Genomic DNA, 14,655 nt, shown 5'->3' with positions numbered 1-14,655 from the left:
GTGACTGAAGTGAGGATGTTTTGTACATGTGATTATAGCCTATTCGGTAACCAAGCTTAAAGACACTCTCCCTGCACATATTCTGGGCATAATTATAGGTAATTTTACCTCTATTCATTTCTGACTTTTCTAGATTGGTAAAGTTGCCAATAAAATATTGTTTGAGAATCTGGGAATTTGAAGAACCAGCTGGATAATTACCAATTACCAACTAGTGGCTTTGTCTTCACACTAACATGGGTTTTCTTCTTGGGGTAATTAGCATACCAAGCTACCCCAAAGTAAGAGCAAAAATACAGTGAGGACAAAGTACTTATTTTTACCATGAGAAAAACTTGCTAGGGGCAACATTTTACTTTGTGTTAGTATTGCTCTTATTTAATTTACCTTATGGTGAAAACAAAAGTCCTTTTTCTTCTCTGTGTGGGTGACTAACAGGATTGAGCCTCAGTGGAGGCCATGATGTCCCCTGATGGCCACATGACTCCTGCCCCATTCTGGCTTCCTGAGTCCCCTTATTATTTCCTCACTTGCCACACCTTGATGTAATGAGTTGATTGGTGAAAACGGAGACTACCCTAGGGTCCCATAGTGAGGCCTTATCTATCTGTCCTTCAGACAAGAGGTCCTTCCCAGACCCTACTGGTCACAGTCCTCCCACTCAAGCACTAAGTGGGCCATCCTGGCCCATTTCCACCCTGCAGGGCACCTGTTGCCTTAAGAGCTATGTGTTGCCTCCTTTGACCCTTACAGCCTTACCCATGCTTCACAGATGTTATCAATTAATCATTCATGTCAGGCCTCCCTAGGCCTCTCCACCCTTGTTAAGGTCTCAGTCTTCCTGGCTTCTGCCCCTTTCCTCTAGCTGGGCCTATTAGCCCAAGCCCACTGTATCAGGTGCCAGCTTATAGGTTCCAGTCCTTGTCTCACCCTCTTGGGCTTCAGGCCCCTGGCCCTGGTTCCTGCCCTTCTCAGGCTTTGGGTCCATGGCTCTAGTTCCTTCCCCTCTTGGGCTTCATCTCTATTATTTTTTCTAGAGGAGACTTTAACCCTCTAGGCTTCTCCCTGTCTATCTCTTGAGCCCAGACCCTAGCAGGGCTTTAAACTACACATGTTACTTGGGCATCAAAGTGGCCTTCTCATCTCCCCTTCTAGCCATATCCAGTCCACCAATATAACGCTTAAATAAGAATACAACTAAAACTCCCCCCACACTAGGTTATATGTCACTGAAGACTATAACCTCCTTAATTACAGTTCCCAGGGCAGCTCAAGTAGCAGTCAGCCATCCTCCTATACCCATCTTGATCAGGAGCTCCTCTACCTGCTGCCTATAGGGCCAGACTGCCCTCAGGCACTGGCTTTATGTACAGTACCTCTAAAGCCCCACCCCTTCCTGTGAGGTGGCTGAAGCCACCTGACTGCTACTTCCTGTCAGCCACAAGGGTTTCCATTTAGGCCTGCCTTTCTCTGTGGTGTCTTAGCTGCGCTGCTTGCAGCGCTTTGTTCCTGGGCAGTCTAGATGACTGTCTCCTGTGCAGATTACTATTAGTAGCTATCTCTCTAGTGGTTAGCCTGCTTCCTGGCTCCCCATCCATCCAGCCAGCCTGGTGCATGATCCTTCAAGTAGCAGGAGCCCCTGGCTCCCTGTTACAGTGACATGCATTAATTACCTCAAAGGCAGAAAACACACCTGCATTTACCACAGAAGATTATATCAGAGGATGCAATGTCTCTGAAGGGAGACTTCAAGAAGATGTAGGTAACTATTTACATACAGAATCATGGGAATAAAGAAGGCTGTGCCTTCAAAATGTGCTGCACCAGGACTAATATATGAGACTGAGCACAGGGAGATCTAAACAGGTACTATACACTAGTACAACAGCATATATTGTATAATAACATTTCTCCCATATTGCTTGGCATTTAAATGTATGCATGTGTTTCACAATTGTTATATCCTGATCCTTAGCCCTATCATACAAACAGGAAAAATAAAGTGCACACAGATGCATTATCTGTGTTGACAAATATCACTGGCTGAGTGAGTGATAACGCTGAAAAAATCCCTCAAAACTGTGCGGGCCGGGAGCGATCCGGGCCCTTTTTTGCGCCGCGCGGGCTGTGGCCAGCAGCCCAGGCATGCTGGGTCGGAGAGAATAGGCGACACGCTAGAATTAGGCACGGACGCATAATGGTTGATTCAAGATTGTTTACTTACACCGAAGATGGTCGCGGTGTAGGCTGGACAGTTTCCCAGGCATAGCTCCGCTTAAATCCTTGTTTGAGGACTCAGACAATATTCGGATCACTCCCACGGAGTTGTCGAGGCTCCGTGGATCCTTTTGCGTGCAGGGAGAGGGATACGTCGAGGATTGCACTTGGCGACGGGGAGAGGCTAGAGGCTGATCAGACCCCTGTTGCCTGCTTGAAATGCACTGGGTCCGATAGGCTCTGCAGCGCTTAGAGATCTTCACACAGCGCGAAGTCTCCTCCTCCTGTTGTTCGTGGAGTCCTCCAACTTGGGCGGAAACCACTCAAGCCTTTTATACGGCTAGCAAGCCAATCGCTAGCCGCCACGTGTGAATAATTTCACGCAAGCCAATAATGGGGCTCGAATTATAATACAAATGGCGGGAACTCTTTGCAAAGTGCATTTCTGTGCTGCAAAGAAGAAATGCACACTGCAAAGAAAGCTACAAATTGGCGGGAAAATAATTCAGTGGAGCCAAAGCGCACACAAAACAAAATTACACCTTTGGGTTGTGACAAAAACAACTAATGCCAGCATCTGTGGGTAACCAATTAGAAATGCAAAACTGGAATATTTAAACAGGGTTACATTAGGTACCATTACTTAAAATACCCCAAGATCTTTTGTTACCTATTCCATTTGGGGGCGTCTGCTTGTTAGAGGCTTGTAGCATTACAAAGACATCATTTCTAGCACTAGGAAAGTAAGGTTTTCTCACAACTAAGTGAAATGACAGTGCTGACAAACTTCAAAGGAGACATGTAAGTCTACTGATCTGAATGAGAAAGGTGGCCATCATGACTTTAGAAGTGAAAGAAAGAAAACAAGACATATCTCTTAGTCTTCCTATCCAGGTAATTCTGGGCTCAACAAAAAAGGAATGCTTAGTAAAATTCAAGTTTGTTTTTGCAGTGATATGATACATTATCTTTTGTAGACAGTCATCTAATTATTGGGTGTTAACTCCTATTGAAATCCTACCATACATTTCTAAGGTCAAAAGAGTAATTTGAAATGTATCTTTGTGAAATGAGAAGGGGGGAGAGCCACAAATTTTAAAAGAAAATGGTCTTGAATCTATTGTATTCTAATCACATGCTGTTGTGAGCAATGCCAACATATTATTGATCCTGAAGTCTATTATGCTTCCTTAATTTAGCTCAGGCTGCAAAATTACCATCATAGTTAATGAATGGACATCAGCCTTCCTGCAATAGGGAATGTAAAAAGCCTGAATTTCTATTTTGGCCTCACCAGAGCACTTAGCTTTGGGCCTGATCCAGAACCCAGGAAGCAATGGGAGCCCTTTGAGTGACTTTACTAGACTTTGGATAACTTGTCTCATTCTTCACGTTCAGGATCAAACATCACACCACAAAGAATTCCTTCCCAAGCTCCATTATAACTATATAATTCTACTTGAACTTCCTCTGATCCATCTGTCTACTTGAACCCCCTTACTAGCTAGTCTTAGACACCTGATTTGCAAGAGCTCCCACATGCTTATATAAGGTTTTTAAGCCTCCCACCCTGTTACAGGAATGATCACTCCATTTAAAATATTTTGCCTGAATCTAGTTTGGTCAGAAGTCTTGGGGTATGTTTAGATCAGTGATTTTACACCCTGGAGTACCTTGGAATCCTTTCAAGGGTGTTGCGGAGTGCCACCCAGTGTTAGCACCACTAGATGTGCAACCATGATTCACAAGTTAAACCCAGAGACTTCAAACAGGAATTCATAGTGTTGAAAACCTTTTGACCTATTTTGGTCTTTCTGAGTTCTTTGCAACAGAACAATTGCTCTATTAATTTTCTGTAGCCAAAAAACAAGTGAAAACTGAGAGCTGACATTTTCTGAAGGATGCCTTCAGTTTAATGAGGGGTGCATTGAGTCTAAAAAGGCTGAGAACCAGTGGTCTTGCCTTCACAATGCAGGGAGTTGTAGAAATAAGTGAGCTAACTATAAGCAAGCTGGTTCCAATGCTAGAACCAAGGTGCTTTACCTGGGTTGATTTACCTTGCATTGTGACGTGTATATGTACCTTTAGAAGCTCTTTAATGGTAATGAGAGGAAGTTTTGTTTACTTCACAAACCTGAAATTAGGGAATACTTCATTACTTTGCAGTATTAGAGAAGAAGGTGGGGAAATTACTCTTTGGATAAGAAAAGGAAAGAGTATGGTTCAGGACATTAGATGACCACAGCCTGAAAAGGAAAGAAACTTCTGTTATTGGGTGGCTATTTCTGTTGTCTAATCTGGAGTTCCTGGCATCTTTTTCTGAAGCATCTGGTGCTAGCTAGTACAAATATTATAGTGCACTGAATGCACTAGTGTGATCTGTCATTATCTGTTGTCTAAACCATTTCCAGAAGCTTTAAGTGAAACAAACTTATACCTCATTAGATGCCATTTTTATAATGAAACTTTTGTGTCACATGGACATTTGGGTGACTTTTTTAGGTCCTGGTAAATCAATAGGCAGTAGATGAGACTTTGGTTTCCTTTTGAGTCTAGCTTTGCCATGTGGAATTCAGTAAGTGTGTGTTCAGGGAATATGTATTCACATATCCCTACACAGCAGCCATGTGGCAACACGCTGTAATGTAATTTTTAAAGAAATGTTTGAGGAGCTGCAAATTGCGCTCAGGGATGGTGCTAAGTTATTTATTGTTTGGATTGTAGTAGAGCCCTGAGGCCCTAAATGGGACTGGGGCTCAGTTGTATTAGACACAGTAGAAATACTTAGGAAGGTACAGTTCATGTGTTGATTGTTTTGTCTGTCCATTCTATTTACCTACTTTTTCAAGCTATGCCTTCTCCTACCTTTGGCACAATGAATGCTGGTTCATTTCCACATAGATTTCAAGCATTTCCAAATTACTGCAATAAACCTGGAAAGAGTACAAAGAAATCTTTACAGAAAATAAAAACAATTGGCCTTTCATGCTTACTATACTGGCTCAGAGAGAACTGTCACATACTTAAAAAGTGAAAGTACCCCAATACTATTTTATAGTCCCTTGTACAGCTCCTTGGAGCTGAAAAGACTAGAAAAGGGTTCAAAACCATACTTCCTTATTATTTATTATTAAAATTCCAGCAGAGTCCACAAGTATTTGCAATTCCATTTGGGGGCATAGAGGTAACTATCTTGCGGTGTAGAAATGGCTGATAATTCCATTCTTCAGGGCTTTGGATGCTTGCCAATAGGGGCCAGGAAGGATATTTTTTCCTTTCACAAATGCTACTATCTTTGGAGCTTGGTTGTTGCTTTTTCCTTCCTCTAAAGCAGCAGTTCCCCAAATCTGACAGATTGCGTACCACCAATTTAAAATAATACAGCCTTAAGTACCACCCGGAAATTTTTCATTTACATAGGTAACAAACGATGTACTAAAGCAACATCAAAAACTTTAGTAATCATAAAACAATACTTTATCAGCTATGGTAGTCATATAAAACAATTGGAAATTGGAAAAAAGACAGTGTAAGCTTACCCATCAGGAGATGCTTTTAGGGATGTCTTTAGTGGGAGGGATGAGCATGCTTGACGGAGCTCACAGACAGACACACACAGACACACACACAGACACAAACAGCGCCCAGCAGGTAAGTTTGAAGAGGGGAAGGGGTAGTGGGCAGATCGAGGCCCCCACAGTGAGGGAGTGGGCACTAGGGAGACATGGCTACCTGCCATTGCACACACCCCCAGGGGAGGCATGTGGGCACATGCCCCCCAGATTTGTGCACGGGGTAGAGGCGGGCTGCTCACTGCGCTGCTGGGCTCTGCACCCCACTACCGTTGCCTCAGGAGCTGCGTGCAATTCCCTGTGCTTTCTGAGTACTGCCTATGCTGCATCCCCTGCCCACCTGACAATGGGAGGCTCAGCATAGTGCCGCGCCATCCCACCAGCAGGGCCAGCATAGAAGGATGTGCCCCCTCCTGTTGCCCACTGCAGGAGGTGGGCTTCCCGCTGCACACTAGGCTTTGCACCCTGCTGCTGTTGCTTCAGGAGCCACATGTGATGCCATGCTGTGCCTCCCAATACTGGGCAGACAGGGCTTGCAGCACAGCTAGCATGCAGGAGACACATGGCATCACACGTGGCTCCTGAGGCAACAGCAGTACAGTGCAGAGCCCAGCACACAGCAGGCAGCCCACCTCTGCCCCACACACAGATCTGGGGGGCATGTGTTCCCCATTCCTCTCTCTGGGCACACACAGCAGTGGGAGCCCCCCTGCACCCTTGGACGAGCTGCCTGGGCCTCTGGCCATCCCATGACCACCCTCCAGGGCCCCATTCAACCCAGAACCTGCCCCTGCCTCTGCCCCACTCCCTCCTTCACCGTGGGGTTCTTGATCTGCGCCCCCCCACATCCCTTCTCTCCCCCACACCCCTTCCCCCTAACACACTTACATGCTGGGCACTGCTCCACACATGGCTGGGCTGTACTCTTGGCTGCCTGCAGCACACTGCAGATGGGTATCTGTGTCAGTGCATTCCCCTCCTCCCAGCCTTCTATGTACCACTCACAGGCTGTCTGTGTACCACTGGAGGTACATGTACCACAGTTTGGGAACTGCTGCTCTAAAGCATGGGGATGTTGGCCACAGACATGGTTTCCTAAGGTGAGAGGTGGGTGCCTGAAATGTGATGATTCTCGCACCAGTAGAAAACTCGCACATTATACTTAAGATGGGCCACACCTTACACTTAAGGACCACACATTACACTTAAGATTTGGTTAACATTAACATTACATTTTACGTGGTGAAATGCCCACACGTTCAATCAATTAATGGTGTGATAAAATGAGGAATAAACCACAAAGTTATTCCACAAAAAATGTGTAACAACATTGTGGCTTCTTTCTACCACACCATTAATTAAACATGTTGCCAGGTGCTCCCCCATGGCTGGGTCCACAGCTGATGGGGACTTGCAGCTATGGAAGCATCCTATGCAGCTTCAAGTCCCATCAGCTGATAGGACTCAGCTGTGGGAGTGCATAGGGTGCCTCTGTGGCTGCGAGTCCTGTCAGCTGTGGGGTTGCAGCCACGGGGTCTTGCTACTTGCCAGTGCTGGGACTGTGATCCTGGACTCCCCATGCACTGGCAGTAAGGCATGACTGGATCTCATACTGGATCCCACAATTGCGCCTCCTGCCATGCACATGTGGCATGGCAGTAGGTGCAATGTGTGGATCATGCATCAGGTCCTATTGTGCCTTTACCTGAATATTTTTTACCTGAATAGTTTTTCTACAGAAGACAATGGGATCTAGATAGTGCCTCAGTCAGCTCGTTTCTTTTCAACAGCATAGAAAGAATGAGTCTCCAGAAGGGATTTTAAAGAGGAGAGGAAGCCAGCTTTTTGAATCAGAACTGTTAGAAAGGACAACCCATGCAGAACTGGCTTGTGGCTAATAAAAAACAAACTGTCAGAAGAGTTTTGGGGACAAACCGTGTTGATATTTCTGAAACATTTTGGTTTGGGGAATTGTTACAAAAGCTAAAGAAAGGAAAGATGGGATTCACAAACTCCTAGAGGAGGGGAAGAGGGAAATCTTCCTTCCACATTACTTAGATTCATAGTTACTCTGCCAAGAGGTCATAAAACTTAGTTCAATACATGCCCTGAACTAGGTGAAATGGCATTGAACAAGTCTTTTTCATCTGCACATATACATGGTGACAAGTTGGATCAAATGTCTAAGGCAGGGGAAGGATCTGAACCCAGGTGTGTGACATACTGGGCGCATCTACACAAAATACTTTATTGTACAGTAGACTAATATACTGTACAGTAAAGCATAACCATCTACATGTGCATGGATTTACTGTGCTCTAAATTAGTCTACTAACTACAGATACTGTGCAGTGTACCTGATTAGATACTAGATTAACAATGCAGTAGTTACTGCACAGTAGTACACATATAGATGCTGACCAGGAGCAACCCCTGCTCCCAGTCATACACACCAGTAGGGGGCCAGCCTCCTGCTTGGGGCAGAGCCATATGGCTGGGAGTTTCTTCTGCAATACAGCAAGAATGGCTCTCTGGTGGTCCCAGCCTGGCCTTTAGATCCCCTGGCCTGCTTTCAGGGTTTGTGCCAACTGTTGCCAGCCCCTGGCCATTGGGTCCCAGGAGTGTGGGCACATGCCAGCCACAGCAGACCTACAGAACCTGGATCTGGCCCCCAGGTCCTGGTCCACCACCTGTCTGCCTCCTGGGCACTGGGCCTCTCACTTGTGGGCACATGCCAAGCCCCACTGGCACCTACAGTCTTTGTTTGAGCCCCTGAGGTCCCTGGAAGTAGCCACAATGGCAGCCTCTCCAATGCTGCAGACAGTGTCCTGGGGCCCCAACTGGGCAGATGGAGAGCCTGTCAACCTTATAGTGGTGTGGGGTGATACTGAAGTGCAGTGGTATTTTGCCTGGGGCAGCTGCTCAAACACCCACATTTATGAGGTTATGGCAAACCACATGTGGGAGCATGGCCACCAGTGGTCTAGGGAGCAGTGCAGCATAAAGGTCAAGGCCCTGCAGGAGGACCATGGGGATCACTTCTCCTGGCACCCCTACTCCCTGGCTGGTGCTCTCAGGGGGGCGCCAGCACTCCTGCCTGTCCCCACCATCACTTAAGTGTGGAATGCTGCCTGTCAGGGGGCGCATCAAAATGCTCAGAGGGTGTACATGCACCCCCGTGCAGCCCCTACACATCTCCACTGGGCAACCACACCACCTCCCCACCAGCAGGGACTGAGTCAAACCATTGGGACCATCTGCCACACCTGCCCAGTAAGCTCCATGCAGGGAGGAGGGTTGGAAGGAGGAGCGGAAGGAGATGGCATGGCCACCCATGTTGTATTAAATGTTTATTGATAAACAATGATTTTTTTCATGTTTTTGTTTTTATAAGAAAAAGTGTTTTTTTGCGGGGTGAGGGGAGAGAGAGGAGAATGGGTACATCCAGTCCAAATTATTTTATTTTATTCTTTTTTTTTCTTTCTTTTTTGTTCAGTCACCAAACTGAAAAAGTATTAACACAACTCTAATTCTATGCCTGAAATATAGTGCCAAAGTGGGAAGGTACACCACTGTTGATGGAGCAGAGGAGACAGGGCCAATGGTATATATGTGAGGGGATGGGGGGAGAATTTCCCTTTCTTTTAGACACAGGTTCTCAAGTACACCTTGGTAAAACTTGAGTAAGTTTAATGATCTCAGTGTAGTTACTTGCCATTACCTTGGTGGGGACAAAATAGAATTTGTCCATGTGTGAAATCCCTGTTTTTTTATTATTTTCCTACGCTTTGGCTTTGTCTGTCTTGCAAAATTCCTCTTTGGTACTATATTTTTAACAGTTATTAACACCAAATTAACTAATAAGTCAGAGGACATCTGTGTCAAAGATCAGGTTGCAACGTATATGTCAATGACTTTCATAATAAGATGCCTTTATTTTTTCAAATAAGCCATCCCTAAGTATAAATGCAGTAGACACAAAGAGGTTTTTTATATATATGTAAATATATTTGGAAGTTCACTTCTTGAAACACTATCATTCTCTTAGATGCTGGCCAAACAAAGTAGAGCTTGTGTGCGTGGGAAAAGAAAACAAAGCCTGGGTCCCATCTAAACTGTTCAACTTTGTTCTGTCATACTGCTTATCTTTATCTCCCCTTACGTTTTTGGTGTGAAGTATACTAAAACCATGAGTTTTTTTCTCTTCTGAAAAGCAATTGATATAGTGCTAGTAGGGTTTACATTTTTTAAAATTGATAAATGCTAGCACAACTTCTACTGGCATCAGAGAGACAGGATCAGACTAAGTCTGTCCTTATACACATACAGCATCTCGTCCTTGTGAAGTTTTACAGTCTTGAAATTCCATCTGAACTATATGGAAAGAATACTATTCCATGAAACTCCTCTGCCATGCAGGTGATATTTTAATTTTCCAGAACTAAGTAAATTATTCCATGAATTAAGGCAAGCAGAATTTGTCCCCCCAAAATAAATTCAGTTACAATGGAAGTATGAACCACCATCCACAGGGAAATATCATTTGCCAGTATTCTGATAGAATTATATGTGTTTCCCCATGAGCGTATGCTTTCATTAGAAACAGGAGCACTAGCCTGCCACATATATGAATCTGAATAATATATCTGACAGGTTTTCATGTGAATCAAATCAAATGAGTTCCACTTATTGTTTGGTTACAATCTTATCTTCTTTTGAAAGCTCATCCATTTTATTTCCCTTTTCCTCGAGGAAATAGGAGGTAGCTCAGCTTGATCACCTTCTTTTCTTGTTTCCTGTACTTTATAATGCAGATTTTTTCCATCCTGGCCTCTGAAGCCAAAATTCTTCTTGATGCATTTGCTTCACCATAATAACAAGGCATGATAGATTCACATACTGTATGATGACCTATTTCCCATGCTGCACATAGCCAGACAAATAGAGTTTAGTGTGAAGGAGATATGGCAAGTAAATTTTTCTCACTGCCCCAACCTATGATTTTCCATGATGTTTTTGGATGGGTTAGAGCAGGAGTTTTCAACCTTTTTTAAGTAGTATATGCCTTCTGTCTCAAAGTTTCAGCTCATGTACCTCTTTATATTAAAATTATTGGGGGGGGGGGCTGAGCACATGTGTGCATGCATGCACCCCCCCCCCCCGACCCAGCAGGTAAGTCTGTGGGGGAGGGGAAAGGGCCATGGGGGGCAGATCGAGGTCTTGTGGTGAGGGAGGGAGTGGGGCACAGGTAGGGGAAGGGGCTAGGGTGAATGGGGCCCTGGCTGCGCTGGGTTGTGGGACATTTGGTAACTGGGTGGCTCGTCCAGGGCAGCAGGGGGCTCTCACTCCTGCATGCACCCTGGAGGAGGCCCAGTGGGCATGTGCCCCCCCGATCTGTGCATGGGGTGGAGGTGATTGCCGCTGTGCGCTGGGCTTTGTGCGCTGCTGGAGCTGTCCCAGGATCAGTGCAATGCTATGTGATTCCTACCACTAGGCAGGTAAGGGGCATGGCACAGCCCAGCAGTGACAGGCACATAGTGTGGCACCACTCGGGGGGAAGCTGCAGTGGCACACAAAGCTCAGCACGCAGAGGCAGCTGCCTCTAACCCACAAACATAGTGGGGGGCACAAGCTCCCTGGGCCTCCGCCGGGGTACACACAGCAGCCAGAGCCCCCACCCCGCCATACTCCTTACGACCTTTTTAAGTACCCGCAGGGGTATACATACCCCCAGTTAATGACCACTGGGTTAGAGGATGCTGGATCTGAAGAAGCCTGGGCCTTGTGGCATGGCAACTGTCTGTTTCCAATATCCTCTTCTACATTGCCTGGTGCAGTTCCATTGTGTAAATTCTCCTGGCCTCCTGTAGCTGATTCATCATATCCACTGTACTTGTCTTCATTCTCCCAGCTCCCTTAGGGCTTACCTTTGTGGAGGTCTTTTTGCTGAAGTTACGTAACTATAACCATTGTAAAGGAATGACAGTGGAATAGAGTATGTGTAGAACATGGGGGATACAGTGGTACTCAGCCTATAATGGCAAGAGAAAAACAGAAAGTCACGGGACATCTTTATGGTGACTTTCAACATGGGCATCTCTCAGCATAGTTGCAAATAAATGCTGCCAAATGCATCCTAGGAGTCTTTTGAAGAATCTTATAATTCTGGCAACACCATTTTGTTTATACTAGTGTTGCAATCTGGAACATACAAAGACTCAGGCTTTGGTAAGTGAGAAGGGCACTCACTCTTCCACTGAAATGAAAATGTTGGCAACCCTTCAGTAAACCAGTGCTCAGCAGAAGTTGCCCACTGTTTTCAGAGGTTGCCATGGCTCATCTACCTTTGTTTCCTTTTGGGAAACTAAATAAACTCTCTCTCTTGGCTTTTCAGACAGACTAGCTTCTTCTTCACTAGCATCTCAGCATTTCATTTCAAGTAAACAGTTATAAGGTGATTCCAGCTACACAAGTACTTCAGGATCGAGATCATAATTTTAACCTCAGTCCCTTTTTAGGTTTGTTCTTCAATGCCACTTAAATCATTTTTTATGCTAAACAGCATGGTGTTAAACAGAAGTTTGTTATTTGAAATGCCTGGGTTGTAACCTGCAGGAAACTGTTTTGCCAGCATCTTGTTTGGTTTTCCCATGATCTAGTAGAATATAACCCTGTGGAGATTTATCCCATAAATGCATATTGAATTACACTGTTATACTGCCCTCCCTTAATGAAATGTTAGCACCACTGGGACTTGACAAGTTTCAGCCATGATTATTTCATCTCAGGTAGTATGAAAAAAAACCAAGCTGAAAGATGCAGAAATATGTTTTGATATTTATTTTAATTTCTGAATAACATGTCTGTTCTAATTAAAGATGCGCCTTCCAGGCAGATGTTCAAATCAAGTGGGAATTCATATGCCAAATACAAGATTAATGGGCTCACATGTTAATGAAGCACTCTTTCAGTTACAGTGCTGAGAAATAAAAGCAACATCCAGTCAGTGGTGAAGTTATAGCTATGTGCTTCCCTAGTTACAAAGGTCTATTCCCCAGGGATTTCTTAGAGATTATTTCACTGATTCATTGAGCAGCCTTTTTACCTTTATCCTCTTCGTACCCTGAAGTACAGTAAGGGACTTATCACCATCCTCCTCACACAGGCAAACTCACACAGTTTTATATGCCTAGAGGATACAGTATCAAACTCATGAAGCATTTTCATTCTGCTTCTGACTAGGCATTGACAAAAATGTGCTTTTCTCCAACAATATAGTACTGAGTTAGAGGAGGGTGTTGCTTCACACAGTTATATGTAAAAGGGCAAGAGTCAATTCAATCTGATTATATAGCATATTTCCTGCACCTATGAAAGGATTTTTCAAAGAGGTATGAAAGCTTACACAGCCTCTGTCTTTACAATGAAAAGGGCCTTTATATTCTGTTATTAAATGAAAGCTAAATTATCGCTGACATGACAAAAGTCCTTAAATTAGTCTTAATGGCTGTCTTTAGGGATGTTGTAGACCAGGCCTTTGGTAGGTGTAAAATGGTATAGCTGAATATCTGGCCCCTTATTCTTCCTTTATTCCTTTTCTGTGTACCATTTTTTATATGGTCATAAGCTAAGGACTATAGATAACATTCCTGGCCTGTGAGATTTGGCAGTACAATTTAACTTAATTTGTCTTTTTATATGAGGCTCTGAAATTTGGAGCCTTTGTGTTCTGAGTGCAGAATACAAATACCAAACATAGGCAATTATTAGTATGGGCTGATCATTTTATCAGTCTTCTGGCTACACATGCTTCTGTGCACCTGCCCCTCCTCCCTCTCCCCGTTCTCCCAACCCACACACACATGCATGATTTAGGTATCTCCTCCCTAGCTTATCATTGGTTTAGTAGAACCCAAATTACCTTCATTTTAGTTGAATTTTATGGATAGGAAATAAAACATTATAAAATATTGTTCCCAATAGGGCAGTTACGTGGCATAATCTGCATTTCTCTTCTATTTCAGACTGCCTCAAGAGGACACTGTGTTGCCAAGGTTATACAGCTATAATCATCATGTATTTATGCAAAATAAGAACTATGTAATGGTGCAACATTAAACATGATGAGATTATTAAAAGGAAAACATAGAAGAACAAAAGCCTCTTCTGGTGTTGCCTTCAAAGGCAGTTCTAACTGAAGTTTTATTCAAGCACCTGCAAATATCTGTTTTTCCATTACTCTACCAGGCTCTATGATTAACATGATTAGGTACTGTTCAGTTTTTAAATATGTTGATTTTTAAGTAAAAAAAAAATCCATAAAAAATGTCTTTAAAATAAGCATTAATGAGCCTGTGTTCTCTTCAGTTCAGGGGCTGAACCTTGGAGTGTTCAATGGCCTGTGACATAAGCTGAATATGGGAAATCTACATCTATATGCTACCTGTTTTCTTGAGTATATTGTGGCCAGATCCTGTATGGTAGTCAATCTCAACTAGGGTTTCGCAGCACCCTCAGGTATCAGGAGATTCTTTTAAGGGTTCTGCCAGGTACCTCACAATATTAGCACTGTTATATATGCAATTATGTATACGATTCACATGATAACCCACAATTTCAAATAGGAATCCATAGCATCAAAAACATTTTGATCGTTCTATGTGCTTTTCAGCAGAATTGCTCTATTATTTATTTATTTTTAGTTAGAAAATGAGTGACAGCTAAAAGATGGCATTTTCCAAGGTACCTTGAGTCTAAGAAGGTTGAGAACCACTGGTACAAGATGATGCATACCTCCTCAAAAGGGCAGAAAGCAAAGAACTCACTGGGTGTCTGTGCCTGAAAGCTTGCAAAGAACTTTTCCAAC

General features: G+C 44.0%; 1 long non-coding RNA gene across 1 annotated transcript in view; it reads left to right on the top strand.

Moving 5' to 3' along the window:
* The window catches only part of LOC112549364, a 205,931-nt gene extending 191,996 nt beyond the window's left edge, over nucleotides 1-13,935 (top strand). Inside the window, exon 4 of the long non-coding RNA XR_003092765.1 lies at nucleotides 13,814-13,935. This is a non-coding gene — a long non-coding RNA (uncharacterized LOC112549364). The remainder of the gene's footprint in view (nucleotides 1-13,813) is intronic.
* Nucleotides 13,936-14,655: the final 720 nt, after the last annotated feature.

The sequence above is a fragment of the Alligator sinensis genome, unplaced genomic scaffold (assembly GCF_000455745.1).
Source record: "Alligator sinensis unplaced genomic scaffold, ASM45574v1 scaffold866_2, whole genome shotgun sequence".
In the NCBI taxonomy this organism is placed as follows: Eukaryota; Metazoa; Chordata; order Crocodylia; family Alligatoridae; genus Alligator; species Alligator sinensis.
Note: the sequence above shows the minus strand (reverse complement) of the source record. Positions and strands in the feature narration are given on the sequence as shown.